General features: G+C 35.3%; 1 long non-coding RNA gene across 2 annotated transcripts; it reads right to left on the bottom strand.

Moving 5' to 3' along the window:
* Nucleotides 1-11,553: 11,553 nt before the first annotated feature.
* On the bottom strand, nt 11,554-22,199 carry LOC113051082 (uncharacterized). 2 transcript variants are annotated; one of them, XR_003276844.1, is made up of 4 exons: nt 21,898-22,199; nt 19,617-19,737; nt 13,548-13,708; nt 11,554-12,366 (listed from the first exon to the last, which is right to left on the bottom strand). It is a non-coding gene; the product is annotated as an uncharacterized LOC113051082 (long non-coding RNA). The 2 variants fall into 2 exon arrangements; XR_003276843.1 differs by lacking the exon at nt 11,554-12,366 and having other exon boundaries at nt 13,113-13,708.
* Nucleotides 22,200-22,999: the final 800 nt, after the last annotated feature.

Raw genomic sequence — 22,999 nt, 5'->3', positions numbered from 1 at the left:
GCTATTTCTGTTGGTCTATTGAGGCCTGTCTGTGTCTGCCTATCGTGGCTGTCTGCGTGAGGCCTATCGTGGCTATTTATGTACGGTCTATTGGGGCCTGTCCGCGTTTGCCTATCGTGGCTGTCTGCGTCTGGCCTATCGTGGCTATTTATGTTCGGCCTATCGAGGCCTGTCTGTGTCTGCCTATCGTGGCTATTTCTGTTGGTCTATCGAGGCCTGTCTGTGTCTGCCTATCGTGGCTATTTCTGTTGGTCTATCGAGGCCTGTCTGTGTCTGCCTATCGTGGCATTTCTGTTGGTCTATCGAGGCCTGTCTGTGTCTGCCTATCGTGGCATTTCTGTTGGTCTATCGAGGCCTGTCTGTGTCTGCCTATCATGGCTGTTTCTGTTGGTCTATTGAGGCCTGTCTTTGTCTGCCTATCGTGGCTGTCTGTGTCCTGCCTATCGTTGCTGTCTGTGTCTGGCCTATTTCTGTAAAACTTAAGAAGTTTAATCTAACGTCATTATACTGGTCATGCTAACTCTCTTTCTATTTCTTCCAGGAACCTTAGGATTCACAACTGGTGGGTATACTTCATCTACTTTTTTTTGGGGGGGAAGGCTGGCCCCGTCTGGAGGTCTCATAATCCACCTAATTTTGGGGGTCTGCTGCGCCCCTGCCTTCGTCTTCAGGCAGGAAATGCAGATTCGCTACCCTCGGATTACGAACCATGGACGGGGCCTTCCGCCAAAGAAATTTATAATTGTGCTCGCTGAGCTGTCAATAAATGTATGCTTCGTACATTCCTCTATCTCCCGAGTCTTTCTGGTAGAAATGGAAGCTTTAGCCTAAGTTCTGCCAGGAAGACTCAATCACTTCGTCACTAATTACCTTCATCATTATCCAATCACGTCTTTATACTCCTGTATAAAAGATCGTACTTACACATGTTTGAGTTCGCAGATGCCAACGCGACAACAACCTCCACCCTCCCCACCACCACCAGGATGGTCCTGTCCTTACCTTCCAGGGGGGGTCTGCTGCGCCCCTGCCTTCGTCTTCAGGCAGGAAATGCAGATTCGCTACCCTCGGATTACGAACCATGGACGGGGCCTTCCGCCAAAGAAATTTATAATTGTGCTCGCTGAGCTGTCAATAAATGTATGCTTCGTACATTCCTCTATCTCCCGAGTCTTTCTGGTAGAATGATGTTTTTTCTCACCCTCGGCGTTAATTAGCTTCTAAGTCTCCATGCACTTTTCTACAAGCCGCTTTCAGCCGAACTAACACAGATGGGTCTGACCTGCAGCTTTGTTTCTACCTGACGTCGCTCTAATGGGTCATGCTCGAGCTCTTTAAAACACCCCTTGTTAGCATTACCTCATTTTCTGATCTTATAACTCATAAAACCTCTTTATGACTATCATGCATGTCAAGATCTGATGGAAGGCACTAATGCATTAAAGCAACATTTAATCGCCCCAAATATTGCCATGTTGCTCCAAACCTGGACGCTCTCTTTAACTACTAGAAAAGAAGAGACAAGCAAGCGATCACGTCTATCAAGCTCCAAAAAGGCAATGTTACACTTAGTGGAGAGTTTGAGCCTTATACATATAAAAAGAGACATTGTGTTATGATTCATAAAAGCTATAAACTTTTGCATTGCAGACATGCACTTCTACACTTCCCATGTAGGGAAATCGTGACTGAAATAAGTAAGAAAGCAAAAGCAGTCATTCCAAAAAATATCTGGCCGTCGTTTCAGTGAGTTAGTTAGAATATCTCGACTTAAAGTTAAAAAATCTCTAAATAAACCTCTCTAAATTAATGCAACTGCATTGGCTATATATGCTTACTGAAAGTGTCCATACTTACAATAAAAGTGCCCATCTCAACAGATTCAATGGTGAAGAAGTACTAATTAAACTTTATTTTGGTGGGTAACATGACAATAGTTTTATTGTATTTTATATTTAAATTAATTACTTAATTAAATATTAAGAAGTACTGAAAGTATTAAAGGTATTTTGCTCAGAGATAAATACATTATTAAGGTGCAAAAAACAAGACATCATAGCTTTAGTCAACAAAAGAGAAAATAAATGATTATAGAAAATTTTATCTGAACAGGATTCAATTACTAAAGCATACTTAAAGGAAATATATATATTTTTTTTTTTTTTAACCAAAAGTGTACAATTTGGACAAGAGTAAAATTAAAGCATGTTTTATAAATGCAAATTTACCTAATAATTTCAATGACAACTAGTTCAAATAGCTTTCATATAATTTAAGGTTTTTCTAGCTTTGTTAGCTGAGTTTAGTGAAAAACCAGCCTAACTGAGATCCTTAGTGCCAAATTAATAATTTTAAAAATTAAAACAGTCCACAAAAATAAAAATAAAAAATAAAAATAAAAAATGCTCCCCTGAAAAAGCTTTAATAATGTTATATACTCTGTTCTTAGTATTTTGTAGTGTAGTTACTTTGAGGAGTAGCTTGTATGTAACTTATGAATAACTCAAAGCATCTTCCCATCACGGTTTAATATATTTTCCCCTGCGAGGTGCACTAAGGTCCCCCGATGCCTCTTTCACAATGATTTTATAGCCATTCTTAAATACACATCTAGGCCATTGCCCATTTTATAGGACTCATTATCAGGGTGTTGGGGAAAATAACGAATTATTTCCATTGGGCCTGTAGCTTAGGGCACGTCAGGGCCGGTCGATTCCAGTGGGCCGATGTTTAATGTGTGCCTTCATTCCAGCATCAGGCTCTCAATTATTCATCTCTTATAGTCTTTCCATCTGAGGGACCCCATGCATTCTTGATTTGCAAAGGCGATTGGTGAGGATGCAGCCACACAACACACCACTAACAATGGCATTCTTTCTAGAACCAGAACTGAGAAAGAAAACCAGCTGTTGCACACACCGACATCGTCTTTAGGCATCAAAACTAGAGGTATATAAGCAACAGGTAGGTTTGACTTACCTGATGCATGTTTAATTCAGAAGAGCATCCAGTTATCATCCAATAAATTAAAGATAAGATTAAAATTGGAAAATAAATGAGGAGAATATAGATTTTTCAAGCTCTGCCCCAATAACAGAGGTCGTGGAAATTGATTGGTAAGGAAGCACATATTTCTCCTTGAATTTGATGTCAATTTCTTACTTTTTTATAAAAATGTGAGTCTGTGGGGTAGAAGGCTTACTCCTGTTTCAGAAGTGAGATATCAAAAATACAAAAACCAGCTATCGACTTTATTCATGTGGAGTTCTGGCTCGTTGATGTCCTTCACCTCTACATTCAGTGTTTTAACTGAAATGGTAAGAGGGTTTCAGCTGAAACTCAATGATTTTTTAGATGTGCAGAGCAAAATAATTTAATTGGCTGCACATGCGACATGAACCAATCAGCTTGTGCCGAGTAATTTAACTCTCTAATGGCAAAAGAGCAAAGAGATCTCAAGTGGGTCTCCTCTAGAGCTTAAAAATGAATTTTTATTTTGATTTGAAAGAAGTTTCTTCTGCTCATCAAGCCTGCATTTATTTGATCAAAAATACAGAAGAAAATGTAATATTGTGATATATTATTACAATTTTAAATATTTTAAAAAAAATGTATTATACTTTAAATTAACATTTATTTCTGTGATGCAAAGCTGAATTTTTAGGATCATTATCACATGATCCTTTAGAAATCATCCTAATATGATGATTCATTATCAAAGCTGGAAACAGTTCTGCTGCTTAATAATTTTTTCAGAACGTGTGATACTTTTTTAGGATACTTTAATTAATAAAATAAATAAATAAATAAGAAGCTATGTTTTTAAAATATAAATATTTTGTAATAACAATATACACTGGTCAGTAATTTGGGGTCAGTAATTTTTTCTTTCTTTTTTCTAAATAAAACCAATACTTTTATTCAGCAAGGATGTGTTAAATTGATAAAAAGTGATAGTATAGAAAATATATTATTAGAATTTTTTTTATTTTATTTTGAATAAATGCAGTTCTTTTGAACCTTTTATTGATCAAATATATTAGACAGCAGAACTGTTTCCAACACTCATAATAAATCAGAATATTAGAATGATTTCTAAATGATCATGTGATCGACTGATGTTACATGTGACACTGAAGGCTGGAGTAATGATACTGAAAATTCAGCTTTGCATCACAGGAATAAATTATTTTTTAAAAGTATATTCAAATAGAAAACTATTATTTTAAGTTGTAATAATATTTAACAATATTACTGTTTTTTCTGTATATTTGATCAAATAAATGCAGGCTTGACGAGGAGAAGAAACTTCTTTCAAAAACATTAAAAATAGTAATGTTTCCAAACGTTTGGTCTGTACTGTAACTCTATATGACAACCATTGAGTCATTTATGACTATTTTTGACTTCAAAACAACAGCAGGAGAAACTCCACAAGGTTGATGCTTAAATGAAACATAATTCAAAACTCATACATTTTTTACTCTAGATAAACATGGAGCTTTTTACACCCGTAAAGCTTTAAAAACGGCAGCAGATGTTCTAGCCTGGAAGTTACGCTCCATATGCAATCTTAATCAACCCAGAACTGCCAATTTATAGAGCCTGAGAAAGCATGTGCCATGTTTATGGTGAGCATTAGTTACTGCAACCTTGCACTTGTTCCCGATTGGATACCAGAGTAATCAGAGGACAAAAGTCTATTGTATTGCATTTCGGAGACAGGTAGCGATGTTCAACTTGACCACACTAAAAGAAAAAACACAGGCATGTTGTCAGTGGTGCAGAACTAATTTATATTTTCATATTGCACTGTAGATGTGAGGGAGAAACAGTCTAAGGGGGGTTATCAGCGAACAACAAATTCATTTGAGGATGTACCGTATTGGACACACTGATGCAGCTGCTCTTATCGGGTTCGCTGGAACTGATTGGTTAAACTGGCGTGGTGAATATACATCAGGGAGAGGCAGCGCTTTGCATGCTAAAGCTCAACCTGTCTGTTTACCTCTCTCCAGAGAACCGGAAGGAGGAGAGATTACAGACATGGAGAAAACAAATGAAGGAAATGATCACACGTGTGGACGGCAGGACAAATACTGGAGCTGTAAAATAGTAAAAGAGTCCCGAGGTGATGCGGCATCATTGCTTCCTGAAGAGAGGAGACAAGAGCGTCCTGTGCCAAATGCATTGTGCCACGTTAACAACAGAGGGTGGAAAATTATATGCATGAGGAAGAATCAGAAAATATCTTGTGTATTGTTTCTATTCAAATATATAGAATTTAAAGTCTATGGAAAAATTGCAGATAAAATTCGATTTAATGAGTCTACCAGTTTATTAAACTACATTATAAAATTTATTACCAGACAAATAGGCTATATTAATCAAATTTAAAAATAATACTGTATTTTTATACTGTATTTTGATTAAATAAATGCAGCTTTGGTTAGCAGAAGAGATATAAGAACAATATAAATAAATAAATAAATCTCAGATTTGGAATCTCTGATTATTTCCTTTAAAAAACAAAACAAAAAAAGATTCTGTCAATGTCCGAATATTTTGGGCACCACAGAAACAGACCCAGAAATAAGACTTAATAGTCGGTCCTAATGACTGATGAGTCATTTTCTGCTGCTAATTATAACTCTTTTCATAAGCTACTCACAAAATAAGGGTTTTTATTTATTAATTAAATTATTCACTGTGTGCTTGAGCTGTGGCACATCTCTCTAATGGACATATGCTGTGAAAGACATCTTTTCTGTCTTTGAGAAAGAGCAGGTGCTGTTCACATCGAGGGCTTTTAGCAGAGGCAAATGCTTTAAAAATGTAAGTTTGACAAAATGTAATATTGAATTTAAAATTCTGTCAAATCTTTTATTTATATTCCACTAGGAGAAGGACAAACGTAGTTTAAAAGAGTTATGATTTGGTTATTATATATATATAGTCTGGAGATCTACAAAAAGTAAGACAACAATAACACAGAAAACATACCGTTGTACAAATGAAATAAAAAATACAAAAAGGGCTAATATTTTAAATGTTTTGAAGAATTCTACATTTATTTGATCAAAAATGCATTTAAAAAATGTAAAATATTATTAGAGTTTTAAATAACTGTTTTATATTTAAATATATTTTAAAATGTAATTTATTCCTGTGATGCAATGTTGAATTTTCAGCAGCTAGGTGTTAGAAATGGCAAACCTGAATTCACTATTAGTCAGTTCACATAAAGTCACAAAAAGTTATTATTAAGAATTAAAAAAAAAAAAGTTTGAATATTAAAATGATTACTTAAGTCACAAAATTTGTCAAAATGAATGCATTTTAAAAAATATTAAAAATCTTCTTCCAATTTAAATTGCATTTTGTCTTAATGACCCATCTTTGTATTTTAGGGCTGACAGGCCATCAGTTAGATGCTTATGATACAAAGTGTGAGTGAAAGCAGAATGTGTAGAAGTTTTTATGCACAATTTGTTGTTGTTCATCTAATAAGTGCATGATGTCTTTATAAAGGCTTGCTTAATTGCCATGTTGTATTGAACATCCCTGATGGAAAAGCTGGACGATAGAATCCTATACACGCTTATGTACAACCTGTACCTGCTACAGACCATTTAACAAGCTATAAGCAGTTTTCTGAAGCATGAAACACTAACTAGTCGCTCACACCACAACAAGTGCTCTCTAACTTATAAGAAAACAATCAAGTTCGAACTTTTCAGGACTTAGAGAAAACACATTTTAGAGCTGTCCATTGTGTCTGTGGACATGCATAATTTAAGTGATAACGAAATAGCAGAAATAGTTGATAAGGACAAATGGCGAATCCAAGGTCTATTAAGAATTCCTCAGATGCGCTCAGCTGCTATGGATGGGCTTTTAAACTATTGACAAACCGATAATATATACGCCGCTGTCATCTTCTGAGAGTAAAAACCTGTAAGACTTCGATTTAAAGTGCTCACATAGTTGGCATAGATGGGAAAATCATGCACCAAATGAATTTCACAGATCTGTAAATGCTTCATTTGAATTGCATGTGCTTCGAGAACAAAAAAGCAATTAAACAAGTTGAAGGTTGTTGCTTTGACTAATCAACATTCTTTTAATGATGTAATTCAAGTTATCATCTAAGCAAAGAATAATTGGTTTGATGCATGTGCAAAACAGCTGTAAAAACAACTTGGTGTTTGAGAAATATGAAGAGGGATATATTACTGTCTCAGTGCCATATATTTGAATTGATATTTAAATCCATGCATGTCTCTTATGGCTCCTTTGTAGAACTTAATAATTTCTCCACAGACAGCCGATTTATCGCTTTGATCATAAATCAGCATGAGAGGTCTATTTAGTAATGTAAAGGATAAGAAAGCTACATAAAAGTAGTGCACGTGACTTCTGAAGTCTTCTGAAGTTGCAAAATGTGTACAGTAAGTTGACATTCCTGACTGAGATTTTAGATCTTCTCAAAAGAAAAAAAGAAAAAACAACGTGTGTTTCACTAAAACAAATATCTCATTCTCAGGTAAAATATTAATCATGTTTGCTAATATTGTTAATAGGCACTTTTAGTGTGTGTGTGTGTGTGTGTGTACTATTAAAGTTATTAATATTTTTAATTGGCTTTTTAGCATTTTTATTTTCAGTTTTAATAAAGTTATTAGTTTTATTTCATTTTAGTTTTAGTAATTTGATTTTGCAATTTTGTTAAAAAAATTTATCAATTTTATTAATATTATTATTTATGTTCACATATTTTTTTACTTTAATTTAATTTAATTTTAGTTTTCATTTTTTTGTAATTTTCCATCTGCTTGTACCTTTTTTTTTTCTTTTTTTCATAATTTTTTTTTTTTTGTACATTACTATTTATATTTATTTTATTCATTTATAGCGGAAAAAAAATAAACAAATTATAATACATTTTCTGATTGCTTTTGTCATTTTTATTTCTCTTTTTTTTATTACTATTTAGGTTTTTTTTTTCTTCTCATTTCCAGTTTATTGTTCAGCATTTTAGTTCTTCATATTAAACAAATTTCAGTTAGTCGCCAAAGCAAAATCTCTAATTTACCTTTAGTTTTCCATCAAATATTAGTGTTTTATTTCAGTTTTATTTCAATCAACATATTTACTAATATATATATATATATATATATATATATACATATACATATATATATATTAATAGTTTTTGTTAACCATGATAACCTTGAAATCAACCTAAGCAGTGTTCAATTGATTTGCCTTTAGATTTGCATAAAAGAAACCCCTGGCAGCATGTTCTCATTCACTTCCTCTCATTGTTGTGCCGGAAAATGTAGGATGAGTCAGAGAACAGGACAATTACTGTATCTCCGTCACTCCGATGCAATTAGTATTGATAAGAAATACCCATCTAAGAGTGAGCAGCCATTACCAGCGGGCTGGTGTGTGTGTGTGTGTGTGTGTGTGTGTGTGTGTCTTTTACTATCCCTGCCTGTCAAGTCCATCAGGCACATGTGCTACTGTGATTGGGCCAAATGGAGATGAAAGTGGTGGCAATCATGGCCCATGACATTAAAACCTTTTATAGATTTCTGTCAGTGGAGAGCTTTATGACGGCAGACTCTCAATGGTGCCTGATTGTTTCTGTCAGAGGTGCACAGGTGCTTTTGGCCACATAGAGCACAGAAACTGAACAGAATTTCATTATGCAGCGTGTAAGTGCTCGGGGTGAGACTATGTATGATCTTCTGGCACACTGATAATTATTATTTAGCATCGTCTATAAAGCACATGGCGGTTCTAATGGGTCATCAGATGTGTGTAGGCTGTGTTGGTCTTAAGTGAACAAACATATATTACTTATCCATTAACTGTACATCTAAGAGCTCATTATCATGCAAAATGACATTTTCCTTGCTGCTTTTTAAATAAAATCTAAAATTAAAATATTAATATTTGATGATATATGAAATATTTGAAAAAGAAAGAAAGAAAGAAAGAAAGAAAGAAAGAAAGAAAGAAAGAAAGAAAGAAAGAAAGAAAGAAAGAAAGAAAGAAAGAAAGAAAGAAAGAATTTAACTGTCAACTGAAATAAAGTGAAGAACTAAAATTACTAACTGGAAATAAAACCTAAAACTCAAACCATAACTATAAACTGATTTAAAAAAATAATTAAAACCTAAAAAATTCCCTTTTAATGGATAACTAATAAAAATGACAAGAGCAATATGACAAAATTACTTGAAAAATTAACTACAATTTAAATGAAAAATATAAAATAAGAAAATATAAAAATAAAAAATAATAAAAGCGCACAGATTTACTAAAAATGTAACTAAAATTTAAATGAAAACTGAAGATATAAAAAAAATTTTTTAATAAAATGACAAAACTACATAAGCTTACAACAAATTAAAATTAAAACTCAATATGTAAATATGTAAAAAAAATAATAATAATAATAATAAAAAAATGACCTAAGCACATAACAAAATTATACTAAAAAATTAAACAAATGAAAATCTAAAAAAAATGTCAATTCAAAATATTAATAGTGTTACATTGATAAATAGTATATACATAAAATAACAGATTGTGTGCTTTTATTTGAATACTGTATTGTAATTGTCACAATTCCCAGTCTGCGTTCCACTGTCTTGTATTTCAGGACTTTTATGCTGAAGTGTTTTTTGCCCCCAGTGATTATGTTTTCTGTTTTCACTTCCTGTTTCCTCTTCTATCTTGTTTGTTGTCATAGTGATTCATTGGTTCCACCCCCTTATTAACCCTTGTATATACACCCGGTGTTTGCCTTGTCTTAGTTTCCTGGTGTTGATCCTGTGCCATGTTAGTCCTTTGTTTATTAAAAAGCTTTTTAAAAGTGCTTTGATTGTTTAAAATGTTTATTTTCCCAAACATGTTTTACTTTAAATAATAAATAATAATAATCTTAAGCCATAAAAGTTGCATTCCAAATTTGAAGTCGATATCCCAAAACTGAGCTTTCAGTAAAGATTTTGTTTGGGCGCTTCCAATTCCCTTTTTTTTTTTTTTTTACATGATTATTTAACCTTTACTGACGTGTGTGTGTTTACATAGCACCAGCCAAAAGTTTAAGTTTTGTATCATACCAGTGAAGTAAAATATTCTTAGAAACCTAGACATGGTCAAAAATGAGTGAACAGAAGGGTTAAATAGCCTCAAAACTACAAAGAGAATGACGTGGAAACAGTTTTCACTCAGAAATTAGTAAAATTCACAATCACAAAGAAATGCATTGAGAAAATCATTATTACGGTGTACAGTCTTGCACCGAAAGCCACACAACTCAGATTTTGTGCTTGGTGAGTTGACCTCCCTGTCTTACTCATCAAAACCTCTGTTTCAGCTTTTAAGCGAATGCTCAAGAGCCACAACAGAGCTGTGAGTGATGCTCAGAAGATCGACTCTTAATTCCAGGTCTGGTTGAGAGTTTTGACAGGAACAAACCAAACAATCTGCATTGGTGACGAGGAAGAAGAGCATTTCACAGACACTGCAACCATCCATTTTCACATCCATTTTAGCCGATGACATCAGAGTTGATGTGCCAGCAGCGGATGGAAGATTGCACTTGAGTTTCACAAGAGTTTTCTCATGCACTTTGGTGTATTATTCATTCCGTTAAGAGGAGAGACAATATAAAAGTATAAAACAGAATCCAATACTGACTACAGCGTTTGCACCAGGCCTCTCTCACTGCAATAAGAGTTGAAAAATTAAGTCAGCTGACCTTGGCATTTTGCCCTTTCTTTCTGATGTGTTTCTAAGCGTTAAAATAGTTTGATCTCTGGCTCTTGACTCTCAGCTGAAGCTCTCTTCTCAGCTGAGCTCAGGTTCAGTTTGTTAGATGAAAATAACACTCTTTTGTTTTATTACTCACTCGTGCATTGTAGTTTATTATGTTCAGATGCATGATGGCAGATTTTTGCATTAACTGCTGTACAATTATATTTCATGCATATTTTTTAGCAGATATTTTTAAAGAAAGTTTGTCACTATCCATTACTGGATATACATATAAGTATATATAAGATGTAAGATGTTTGACCAAGTCTGCATTTATTTGATTTAAAAAATCCAGTAAAAACAGTTATATTGTGAAATATTACTGCAGTTTAAAATAACAGTTTTCTATCATAATATCTGTTCAAATGTAATTTATTCCTGTGATGCAAAGCTGAATTGTCAGCATCGTTACTCCAGTCTTCAGCATCAAATGAATCTTCAGAAATCATTCAATTATCATCAATTTTGGGTAAGCTGCTTTTCTTTTTTTAACTGTGATTCTTTGATGAATAGAAAGCTCAAAAACATTATTTATTTGAATCAGACATATTTTGCAATGTTTCAAATGTCTTACTGCCAAGCAATTAATTTTACAGGTTTTTTTTTAAATTTGTATTTTATTTATTTAATTTTTTTGATCACACAGTCATGGTGACTTCTTTCAAAAACATTGACAAATCTTAAGTATTTCATACTATTGATCAGAAGTGTGTGTGTATGTGTATATAACCAAAACTCAAAAACTACCTTAGCAATGCCCCAAAATCCAAAGGCAAACTTCCACAAACATTTACTACAGAAAATCAAGTTATTCTGCTTGAGTTGCAGAGTAAACAGTGCGCCTTTCTTCAGGGACTACCAATGTCAGCGACAAAATAAAATAAAATCATGAGATGTCATGAAGTGACACGAGTTGATCCTGACACCCACTTTAAACAGAGATGAAAGCAAAATGAAATGTTTGTCCCTCGACTTCGTTTGAATTCATAATCGGAGCTACACACAGCGCTTTCCTCTTGAGCAAATGCTCCCTGCAAACATAACCAAATTAAACCGAGTACATTTTCAATCAGATCTTCTCGAGCAGGCAGATTTGTGGACTTTAAGTAATTCAAACACATCCGTTTGCTCAAATATTAACAGGCTCCCCAGATATTCAGAGAGGATCTTGATCCTAGGAAACAAATTGAAGGGAGACGCTGTGAATTAGCATTTCATGAAGGCTTACGTCTCTAATGAAGCCGCTTCAGACAAGAGGAGCTGAAGAAGTCGTTTGTTTTCTGTCTCTCTCTAACCGTAAGCACATTTTCACCTGTCTGGAAATGAACTATAATCTTGCTTGGATTCCCACATGGCCGTAATCTCTCGCTTCCCCGGCGCTGTGCGGCCTGGACCTGGGAATAGTGCTGGAATCTGTGCTGAATGACGGAAGTATGGAGTGTTAAATCTCTGGACGCCTGGAGCCCAACAGAGCCTTTATCAGCCACTACAGGGACCCGACGGGCCCTCGGGCCATCAGACATACCTTATCTACACCGAGAGAGAGAGAGAGAGAGAGAGAGAGAGAGAGAGAGAGACCGACCGAGAGAGAGAGAGAGAGAGAGAGAGAGAGAGAGAGACCGACCGAGAGAGAGAGAGAGAGAGAGAGAGAGAGAGAGAGAGAGAGAGACACCGACCGAGAGAGAGAGAGAGAGAGAAGAACAAGAAAAACTAAAATGAAGAATAAAAGAAAAAATACAAACCAATGTGTGAAAAAATAAATAGACAAAATTAATTGAAAATACAAACAAAACAAAAAAAAAAACACAAAAGTCAAACAAATCAAGTAAAAACTACATGAAAAAGGAAGCATAAATGAAAAATAGAAACAAATGTGTTTGAAAGAACAAAAACAACAATAACAAACAACCAACTGAAAAACAACCAAATTAAGAATGCAAGAAAGGACAATAGAACAAAAAAAAGAAAAAAAAGAAAGAAAGAAAGAAAGAAAGAAAGAAAGAAAGAAAGAAAAAGAAAATGTGAAAACTAAGAAATAAATGAAAAAAAAACAAGAATGAAAAAATTACAAACTAAAAACAAAAATAATGTTTTAATGAATAAACAACAAAATACTGACTAGAAAAACAAAAATAATACAAGAAATAAAGAAAGAGACAGTGTTTATAATGATATTTGTGCAGTAGACATGTAAATATATACATTTATTCTATTTTTTCTATTATTTTTCACTGACTACCTAGCATATATTCTATTTTTTGCCACAGTGACCGGAATTAAACCATTTCCTTATTAATCCAAAGCACAATTTCAAACTGTGATGCATGAAGAGTACGTGATGATGTCATCAAATCATGTGGGAATGTTGTAATTACAAGCGGGAAACTTTCTTTGAGTCTCGACTTTCTGTGTCATGTATTACGTGTGTGTGTGTGTGTGTGTGTAATTGTTGACTACAATTTAGTCTGTACATATTTTGTGTACTTATGATTAAAATATCATATTCATATACTCTTTTAGTATATCCTAAAAATTAAAGGACAAACATGAAACATAACAAGATGGCGTAATGTAGCACACCACTGTTTGAACCTTTAGCATTCTCCATACATGTTTCTTTTGAGTCGCTTGCAGTATGTACAGAGTATGCATTAGGTAAGCTAAAACTTTTATTATTCATAGCCACAGAAATAATAATATGGTTTACTTACAGGTTAATGGCACAGATATTTGAAGGAAACGCCACTGTAGCCCACGTTAAGAATGTAATTCCTTGGCCAAGTATTGACGTCTACACTGTGCACTTGTGTAGAATCCATTTCTGGCCTTAGTTCTCCACTATTCAGTTCTGCAGTTCAGAACAGAAAGCCACCTGGGATAGAAAAATCAGAGGAACTGTTTTAATAAAGTATTTCATCTTTCCATCCACTTTCCACAACCTCCCTGACCTTCTGCTGTCAATCCCAACCGCGTGCATTTCACAAGGTGAAACAGTTCAATTAAGCTTTACTCTTCCCTCTGAAAATGCTTCCTTTCTTCAATTTAGGGCTGCTGATCAACCACAGACTCCTGAGGAGCACGTCTGAAACTATCTAGGTTTAACAGAAAATACCTGGATGTTCAGAGAAATGTTTGCCGAATATGCTGTAGTTTTGTAGGAAACATGCTGGAGCAATTAAGAGTTTTATTTCAGAGCCATTTGATACCGTCGATATAGAGCAGTCATTGTGGTTAAAGGCCTTATTTTAATACAAATCTATTATTGCACCCATCTGAACTCACCTCTACCTGCTGCATATGACAAAAATTGTTTCTTTTTCATGACGTCATGCACAAAGTCCCCCGTGTATATCTCTAAATAATAGCGATGCTATTTTTTCAAACATATTTTTGTCTTTATTATCATTTTGATGGTCTTATTTTTATAATTGTATATTTAAATTTTACTAATATATATATATATATATACACATATATACATACATATATAAAATATACCAAAAATGTTACAAAATTAGCATTGAAGTACAATTTCGAAAAACATTGGCAAAAATAAAAACATTTAGTAATGAAAAAAATTTGTAATTTTTTTTTCTTACATAAGTGAAAGTTTTAAATTCACAACAATTCAGCACATAAATTACATTTTGATATGACCATTTATTAAGTAATGTAATATTCACATCAAAACATCTCTTACATTTATGCATTTTAACAAGACTAAAAATAGGTTTTTGTATCACATTAGAAAAGTGGTCTCCAACTTATGCAAGTTCAAAAAGTCATTGCATGAGAACCTTTTTCTATTACTAGAGAAATAACAATAATAATAAAAAAATAATAATAAAATAAAACAAAACATGGTAATTTGATCTAACTAAAGGTTGAAAACCTACTGGATCATGTGCACCATCCACCAGTTAGATGTATGTATGTATACAAACACACAAATACATACATTTCAGTAAACCTAATTTAATAAACTAAAATGATTGACCCATCGGAGACATAAAAAGTATCTTAAACATACTTTTTGTTGCTTCCACATGTATACAATGCATAACCATCTTGCTGCATCACTTACTTTCCATTAGCATTTGCTCTCGATCGCAGAGACTCAAGGGAAGCAGCAGCAACTTCTACAAAGTGATTTTAAACTGGAAAACACATTTAGCATAAACTCCTGTCTGGTTGCTGTGTGTAGTGCTGCCAGCGATCACACAGCAGAGCTTCAAAGCACAGCATCGGGACACGCTGAGAGCCGTGTGTTTACCGCGAGACCCTCCTGATTCCAACAACAATCCACCGAGACCAAGGCTAGACTCAGTTTAGCCTAGCCTGGCCCAGGTTAGAGAAGCATGCCAAATCAAGTCTGAGACAAGCAAAATATGCAGGGAAATGCATTTTACTGCTTTTACAGACATAAACATGGAAAAAATACACAGGGTTTACATATGCAATAAATTACATAAGTTTTTGCATGATTTTGTGCTTGCAGAAGGAAGGAAATTGGGCCTAACAACTCGATCAATAAAGATTTTCTTATGTTATTTTTTATTTTATTTATTTTTTCTTCAACTGTAATTCATTGTATTCATTATGGTTATATGTTATTTAAACAAACATTACTAGATTTTGGTCAATTTATGTTTAGAATAAACTTAATTGAACATATAATTTAAGAATGTTTAACAATGTATTTTGAAAAAAAAAATACTTCATTTTTGCGAAGCCTTATTGGGCATTACTGATATACTCAAGATATGAGTTTTATTTTATTTACTTACTTCAGCAATCCCCTTCACTCCCATTTCAATTAAAACGTGGCAATTCTAATGTCGCCATGCTGTTGCTAAGCTATTCTAGGTATTATCAAATGCATTGCTTTGTGGTTGTTTGACATTTTCTCTAAATAGCAACTCACAATAATAGCTATCTTTTAAAATATAAAGTTTTTTTCTGACATATGTTTTTTATCAAAGTTTAATCACATTCATCACTATTATATCTACTAAAGCATCGATGTATGTAGAAAACATACTTAATTCAATATATAATTGTTGGAAAAATACTCAATAAGAAAATAACTCTTTGCAAGGCATTATTAGTAGTTATGTTTGCCTGGCTCTCCAATGATCCCCTTCACACCCGTATCAGCTACATTGATTTCAATTTATTTAAAACGTAGCTGGGGCAATTCGATTTTTATTTATTATGACTATGCATTTAATCCTTATTGATATGATACATACATTATAAATTTGGCGACATTTTTTGAAACTTTAAACAAAAATCTTGCCAAAATTCCAATGTTGCCAGGGCGTTGCTAAGCTGTTCTGAATGTTTTCTCTCTATTTTCTAACATAGTGTTTTTTGTTTAATTTAAATTAATTGCATTTATTATAACAATTTAAGCATTGATTTGTCAATTTACACAAAATAAAGATTAATTTAAGATATAATTCCAGTTTCATACATACATTTTTTTCAAGGATATTAAAAGTGTATACTGTAAAGAAATGCGGACCCGCTTTATATTAAGTGTCCCTAATACCTGTGTGGAGATGGGTAGGTATAGGGGTGGAAATGGGATCCAGGGGTTGGAGATGGGTAGGTTTAGGTGTGGAAATTGGATCCAGGGGGGTGGAGATGGGTAGGTTTAGGTGTGGAAATGGGATACGGGGGAGGGGGGGTAGGTTTAAGGTTGGAAATGGGAGGTTTAGAGGTGGAAATGGGATCCAGGGGGTGGAGATGGGTAGGTTTAGGTGTGGAAATGGGATACGGGGGAGGGGGGGTAGGTTTAAGGTTGGAAATGGGAGGTGTAGAGGTGGAAATGGGATCCAGGGGGGTGGAGATGGGTAGGTTTAGGGGTGGAAATGGGATCCAGGGGTTGGAGATGGGTAGGTTTAGGGGTGGAAATGGGATCCAGGGGTTGGAGATGGGTAGGTTTAGGTGTGGAAATGGGATACGGGGGAGGGGGGGTAGGTTTAAGGTTGGAAATGGGAGGTTTAGAGGTGGAAATGGGATCCAGGGGGGTGGAGATGGGTAGGTTTAGGTGTGGAAATGGGATACGGGGGAGGGGGGGTAGGTTTAAGGTTGGAAATGGGAGGTTTAGGGGTGGAAATGGGATCCAGGGGGGTGGAGATGGGTAGGTTTAGGTGTGGAAATGGGATCCAGGGGTTGGAGATGGGTAGGTTTAGGGGTGGAAATGGGATCCAGGGGTTGGAGATGGGTAGGTTTAGGTGTGGAAATTGGATCCAGGGGGGTGGAGATGGGTAGGTTTAGGTGTGGAAATGGGATACGGGGGAGGGGGGGGTAGGTTTAAGGTTGGAAATGGGAGGTTTAGAGGTGGAAATGGGATCCAGGGGGGTGGAGATGGGTAGGTTTAGGTGTGGAAATGGGATCCAGGGGTTGGAGATGGGTAGGTTTAGGGGTGGAAATTGGATCCAGGGGGGTGGAGATGGGTAGGTTTAGGGGTGGAAATGGGATCCAGGGGTTGGAGATGGGTAGGTTTAGGGGTGGAAATGGGATCCAGGAGTTGGAGATGGGTAGGTTTAGGGGTGGAAATTGGATCCAGGGGGGTGGAGATGGGGTGGTTTAGGGGTGGAAATTGGATCCAGGGGGGTGGAGATGGGTTGGTTTAGGGGTGGAAATTGGATCCAGGGGGGTGGAGATGGGTAGGTTTAGGGGTGGAAATTGGATCCAGGGGGGTGGAGATGGGGTGGTTTAGGGGTGGAAATTGGATCCAAGGGGGTGGAGATGGGTTGGTTTAGGGGTGGAAATTGGATCCAGTGGAGTGGAGATGGGTAGGTTTATGGTTGGAAATGGGAGGTTTGGGGGTGCAAATGGGATCCAGGAGGTGGACATGGGTAGGTTTAGTGTTGGAAATGGGATCCAGGGGGTGGAGATGAGTAGTTTTATGGATGGAAATGGGATCCAGGGGTTGGAGATGGGTAGGTTTAGGGGTGGAAATGGGATCCAGGAGTTGGAGATGGGTAGGTTTAGGGGTGGAAATTGGATCCAGGGGGGTGGAGATGGGTTGGTTTAGGGGTGGAAATTGGATCCAGGGGGGTGGAGATGGGTAGGTTTAGGGGTGGAAATTGGATCCAGTGGAGTGGAGATGGGTAGGTTTATGGTTGGAAATGGGAGGTTTGGGGGTGCAAATGGGATCCAGGAGGTGGACATGGGTAGGTTTAGTGTTGGAAATGGGATCCAGGGGGTGGAGATGAGTAGTTTTATGGATGGAAATGGGATTCGGGGGTTGGAGATGGGGTGGTTTAGTGGTGGAGTTGTGTATTTACACATGTTACAGCTGTAGACACTATGTACCCATGCATAGGGACACAATATAAAGTGATACCAGATATGCTAGTAATTTTTTGAAAATAATTATTTGATTAAGTTTGCCTGGCTCTCCAGCGATCCCCTTCACACCCGATTCTGTCCCATTGATCTAAAGCTGTCGAATCATCAATATTTCGTGGCGTGCTCTCTCTGAACAGCGGGAGTTTTGTTCTGATCTCACTCCAAATACAGAGGCTGCACTGCCTGGCCTTGGGATGAGCAGGCAGAGCGAGCGGAGGCGGCGTACAGCAGTGGAAAGTGCTCATCCTGTCTTTATAAAGCTGTGGCTTTAGAGCTGGACCTCAGCAGAACTACAATCTCCACAGACACATGGCCTTTCCTTTTGATTTTCAAGGTTGGCAAAAAGAATTTGGCTGCTCTTTAACCCGCGCGAGATTCAGGCCCGATTACGGGTCACGTCACACAATCAGCATCAGAATAACAGTGATGGAATATCTCACATTGTGAGAGTCAAAGAAATCAACTGATGTTGCATTCATGTCTGTCTTTTAAAAAAAGTCTTCTTCATAGTGGCTTTCATGACTGTTATCAAAGAAAGAAAGAAACCCTCTGATCTAACATGTATTGTACTGTATTAAAAGTATTGTCATATGTATAAAATTCATTTATTAAATAAGCGACCCCATAAAAAATATAAATACAATAGTTGTAAGGCTTTTACTCCATATCTTTAGAAATTATCTATATGTTATGGCACTCATAAAATTTCATAAATGTTTAGCAGATATTATCCTAAAAAATTAAAAGTCGTTTGCTGAAAAATCTATCTATATCTCTCTCTCTCTATATATACACATATATATATATACACACACAGCTATCTATCTATCCATCTATCCATCTATCTATCTATCTATCTATCTATCTATCTATCTACAGACAAATCTGAGAGCAAAAAGCATCTTTATTTATGGATGACCATTTAAACGTAGCTGAGCATTGTGATGAAATAAATATTGCAAAACATTATATTGTATAATGTTTTATCAGTGACTGATTTTTTTATTTTACTTAAAGTTAAATGGACTGATTTTCCCTGTCTAGATAAAATAAGTATTTTTCAATGAAAGTAATAAGTAGCATGCTACACGTACTCAATCACAAAATTCTGAGGGCAGAACTTCACTGACAACCATTTAAAAGTAATGGTGCATTGTTATAAAATAAGTTACAAATAAACTCCTTTTAGGTGCATTGCTTCTTAGTGGTATGTCCTTGACTGTACTTTGTAATTAAGAGGCAACCCCAGAAAAATAAGTTATCCAATTTTAACTAAAGCAGCTATGATTTCAAGGAAAGCACAAAACAGCTTTCTATTTATATTGAAAACACCCTTCTCAACAGTTTGAGTTGCACATCATATTCATTAGTCTTGAGCATCTACAGACGTCTCTGACTGGAGGAAGGACTCTTACCTGAAGAGACTAATGGGAATTGAAAGCAAACAGCAAACACCTGCCGTGTAGACATTTTTCAGCAGTGTTTAAAAGCCTTCGTCTGTCGAAGCAGATTCTGTCACCGGGGATGAAACCGGCTCTGCAGAAGAACACAGGAGAGGCGGTTTCACACCAGAGAAGAGGACGAGTGCTCAGGAGACAAATGTTTCAGTTTGCCGTGATCGGAGATAAAACAAGCTTCATCTCTGTGTCGGCTGAAGCTTCTCTCGTATAGTCTCCCCTGGGATTAATTGGATCTGCCATCCAATAAAAGTGGAAAGAAAACCCGAGAAAATAAATTGCAATGATTTCCAGCCTCCTCTCCTCATTTGTCTTATTTCAGTTTGAGAGTCAGACTTAGAACAAGGCCTGTCCTTCCGCTCTCATTCTCTTACCTTAGGATTTACCCTCCACACAAACTGCTACATGCAAACAAACAATCATTAAATATCACTGTACATTTCGTTTTAATAATATAGTTTTAGATTTTAAAACAACTTGGATCCTGTTTACCATAAAACTTCTCAGAAATAGATTGCAGGTCTGTTTTGATTGGATGCATGCATGCAAAAAAAAAATACAACTTGTGCATAAATGAGAAGCCAAATAAATATGCTTATAGTATCTACTTTTTTTTTTTTTTGATGGCACATTACATAAAATGCAATTAAAAATGTAAAATAACCATTTTGTTTGCAACAAGATCACTATACAGTTGCATGCAAGAGTTTGGGAACCCCTTGAGAATCTGTGAAAATGTGAATAATTTTAACAAAATAAGAGAGACCATGCTAAATGCATGTTATTTTTTTATTTAGTACTGTCCTGAGTAAGATATTGTACATAAAAGATGTTTGCATATAGTCCACAACACAACACCTTCTGGAGCATCAGTGAACGTTTGAACCTTTTTTAAATAGTTGTGTTTGAGTGCCTCAAATGTCCTCAGTGTGATAAGATGCATCTCAAAATCATAAAGTCTCTGCTGGAAAGGGTTCAATATGCTGGAAAACTGAAGAATCTGCAGGAGCTTAAAGATTTTTCTGAAGAACGCTGCTCAGTTTAACTGTTCAGAACAAACAAGGGACTCATGCACAACCATCACAAAACAGAAAGACAGTCGAGGATCATCAGGTAACAGAACACAGTACTAAGAACCAAGGGTTCCCAAACTTTTGAAGAGGTTAATTTTAATAATTTCAGCATTTTTTGTTTTGTTTTTTGTTTTGTGGACTATATGCAAATATCTTTTATGTACAATATCTTACTCAGGACAGTACTAAATAAAAAATAACATGCATTTAGTATGATCTCTCGTATTTTTTAAAAATAAACCCGAATGCAGTTTAATACCAAACATGAACAGACACAAAATAAACAGAAATCTAGCAAGACATGGCAAACTCACCAATGATGGTACACAACTAAACAAGACAATGGATAATGAAACATGAGGGCAACATGCACAAAGAGAATAATGACAAACAAGGAACACCTGAAATAATCAAGACAATAAACCAATGGAAACACAGGAGACAGGACTGAAACCAACCAACCAATCAGAACAAGACACTTAGAACAAAGGAACCAATGGCAGGATCGCATGAGGGAAAAGGAAATGCATGACAAACAGGAAATATGACAACAACAAAAAAAACTAAATGAAAGACATGAAAAAAAAAAAACAGACATGACAGTTGCCAAGTCAACATTTATGATTTTCAGTTAGTTGATGTACTAATATAATAATGTGGTGAGAAAAGTACTTTTAGAGCTTTTTTAATGTCTACATTGTTCTTTAAGGTGGGATTTCATCATTAGGTTCATGCCTTAAGCGTTTCCACACGTCTTAAGTCAACACTCATGAATGCATTAATCTCTATGAAGAGAAGCTTCAAGCAACAGCATCTTTTTTCTTCTTCTTCTTTTTTTATGCAATAATGAATATTTGATGAGACTGAACGTCTGAAGGGGGAAAGTAAAAAATAAAATCTATACATAAAAATCATAGCAAAAAAAAAAAGATGCAGTGATAGTAAAAACATTTCCCAGATGGATTCATGTGTCCTTCATGTATCAAAAAATCTGTCAGTTTTAATAAAATATAAATCCTTTGGATATAAAAATGTCTGAAGAAGTTGAAGAAACATCCAATTTGCGAACAAGTGAAAATATGTCTCCATTATGATATGGCAGGGACAAAGCCTTTTAACGCTGCACTTCTTCAAAAGATCAGTTGTCTGCTTTTGCAAATTCTTACCAGCGGATCCATCTTTGCTCCTGGATAACGGAGTGACATCAAACGGACGTCTGAATGAGACATCAAAGTGGCCTTCATCTTCCTCTGGTCTCCTCTAAACCGCATCGAGAGCCACAAGTCAGAGGATCGGGTTTTCACCTCACTATCTGCTACCTGCTCGTGGATCGAGGAACACGCCGAACATTCAGCCTTTGAAATTATATTCAATTATTTCTTCTTTCACTCGGGTTTCACAATCTAGCTACAAACTCCAGATATGTGTCAGACAATGCGATTGCAAATGAGAAGAACAGAGAAGAGTGTTTTTTTTTCTTATGAAATGCAAATAGAGAGATATCTTAGAGAAACTGACTGTCAAAGTGTGAAAAGAGAAGGACAAACACTTCTGTGAGGTACGAGCTACTCTCAGCATGACTGAAAGAGAAATGTACACATATATTATACATCATACATTATATATTATAAACATATCTGCCTTATGAAAATAAACTACAGCGCGATGAGCTTGAAACAAAACAGTCATGTATATTTCATCCACAGATTTAATCAATATAAACATTTTTTATCTATAAACTTGCTAAAAATTCTTATTTGAATCCACATCATATCTCAGTAAATATTTCTCATTTTTTAAAGCAGTGTTATTCTTTTAGTTTTGTTGCCTGTGTGCATTTACTGAATTATTGAAATACACAATGTTTTATTTGAATTCCCATCATCTCTAGATATAGCGTCTCAATGAATATTAATCGTTTATGTCAGAGTTTTGTGGCCTGTCCATTTTGTCCAAATCAATGTTTATCTGCTACTGTAGAAGAGAATATATTGCACTGAAATATCTAATGCATTAAATACTGTATTGCACTAAACATGGATGCAAAGGAGTCTACTGAGACAAAAAATAATAATTACAAAGAAGAAGAAGCATAAAATACTGGAACAATTCAGTTTGAAATGCGATTTTTGTTAATTTATTTATTTTTCATTTACAAAACAGTTCTTGCTGGTGATATCAGATGTATTTTGATATATACTTTACCAGTCAAAAGTCTGGAATATGATGCTTTTGAAATAATTATATTATGTCAAACAAGGCTGAATT

This window comes from Carassius auratus, chromosome 31 (genome assembly GCF_003368295.1).
Source record: "Carassius auratus strain Wakin chromosome 31, ASM336829v1, whole genome shotgun sequence".
In the NCBI taxonomy this organism is placed as follows: Eukaryota; Metazoa; Chordata; class Actinopteri; order Cypriniformes; family Cyprinidae; genus Carassius; species Carassius auratus.
The sequence above is the reverse complement of the archived record's forward strand: the minus strand, read 5'-3'. Positions and strand labels throughout refer to the sequence as shown.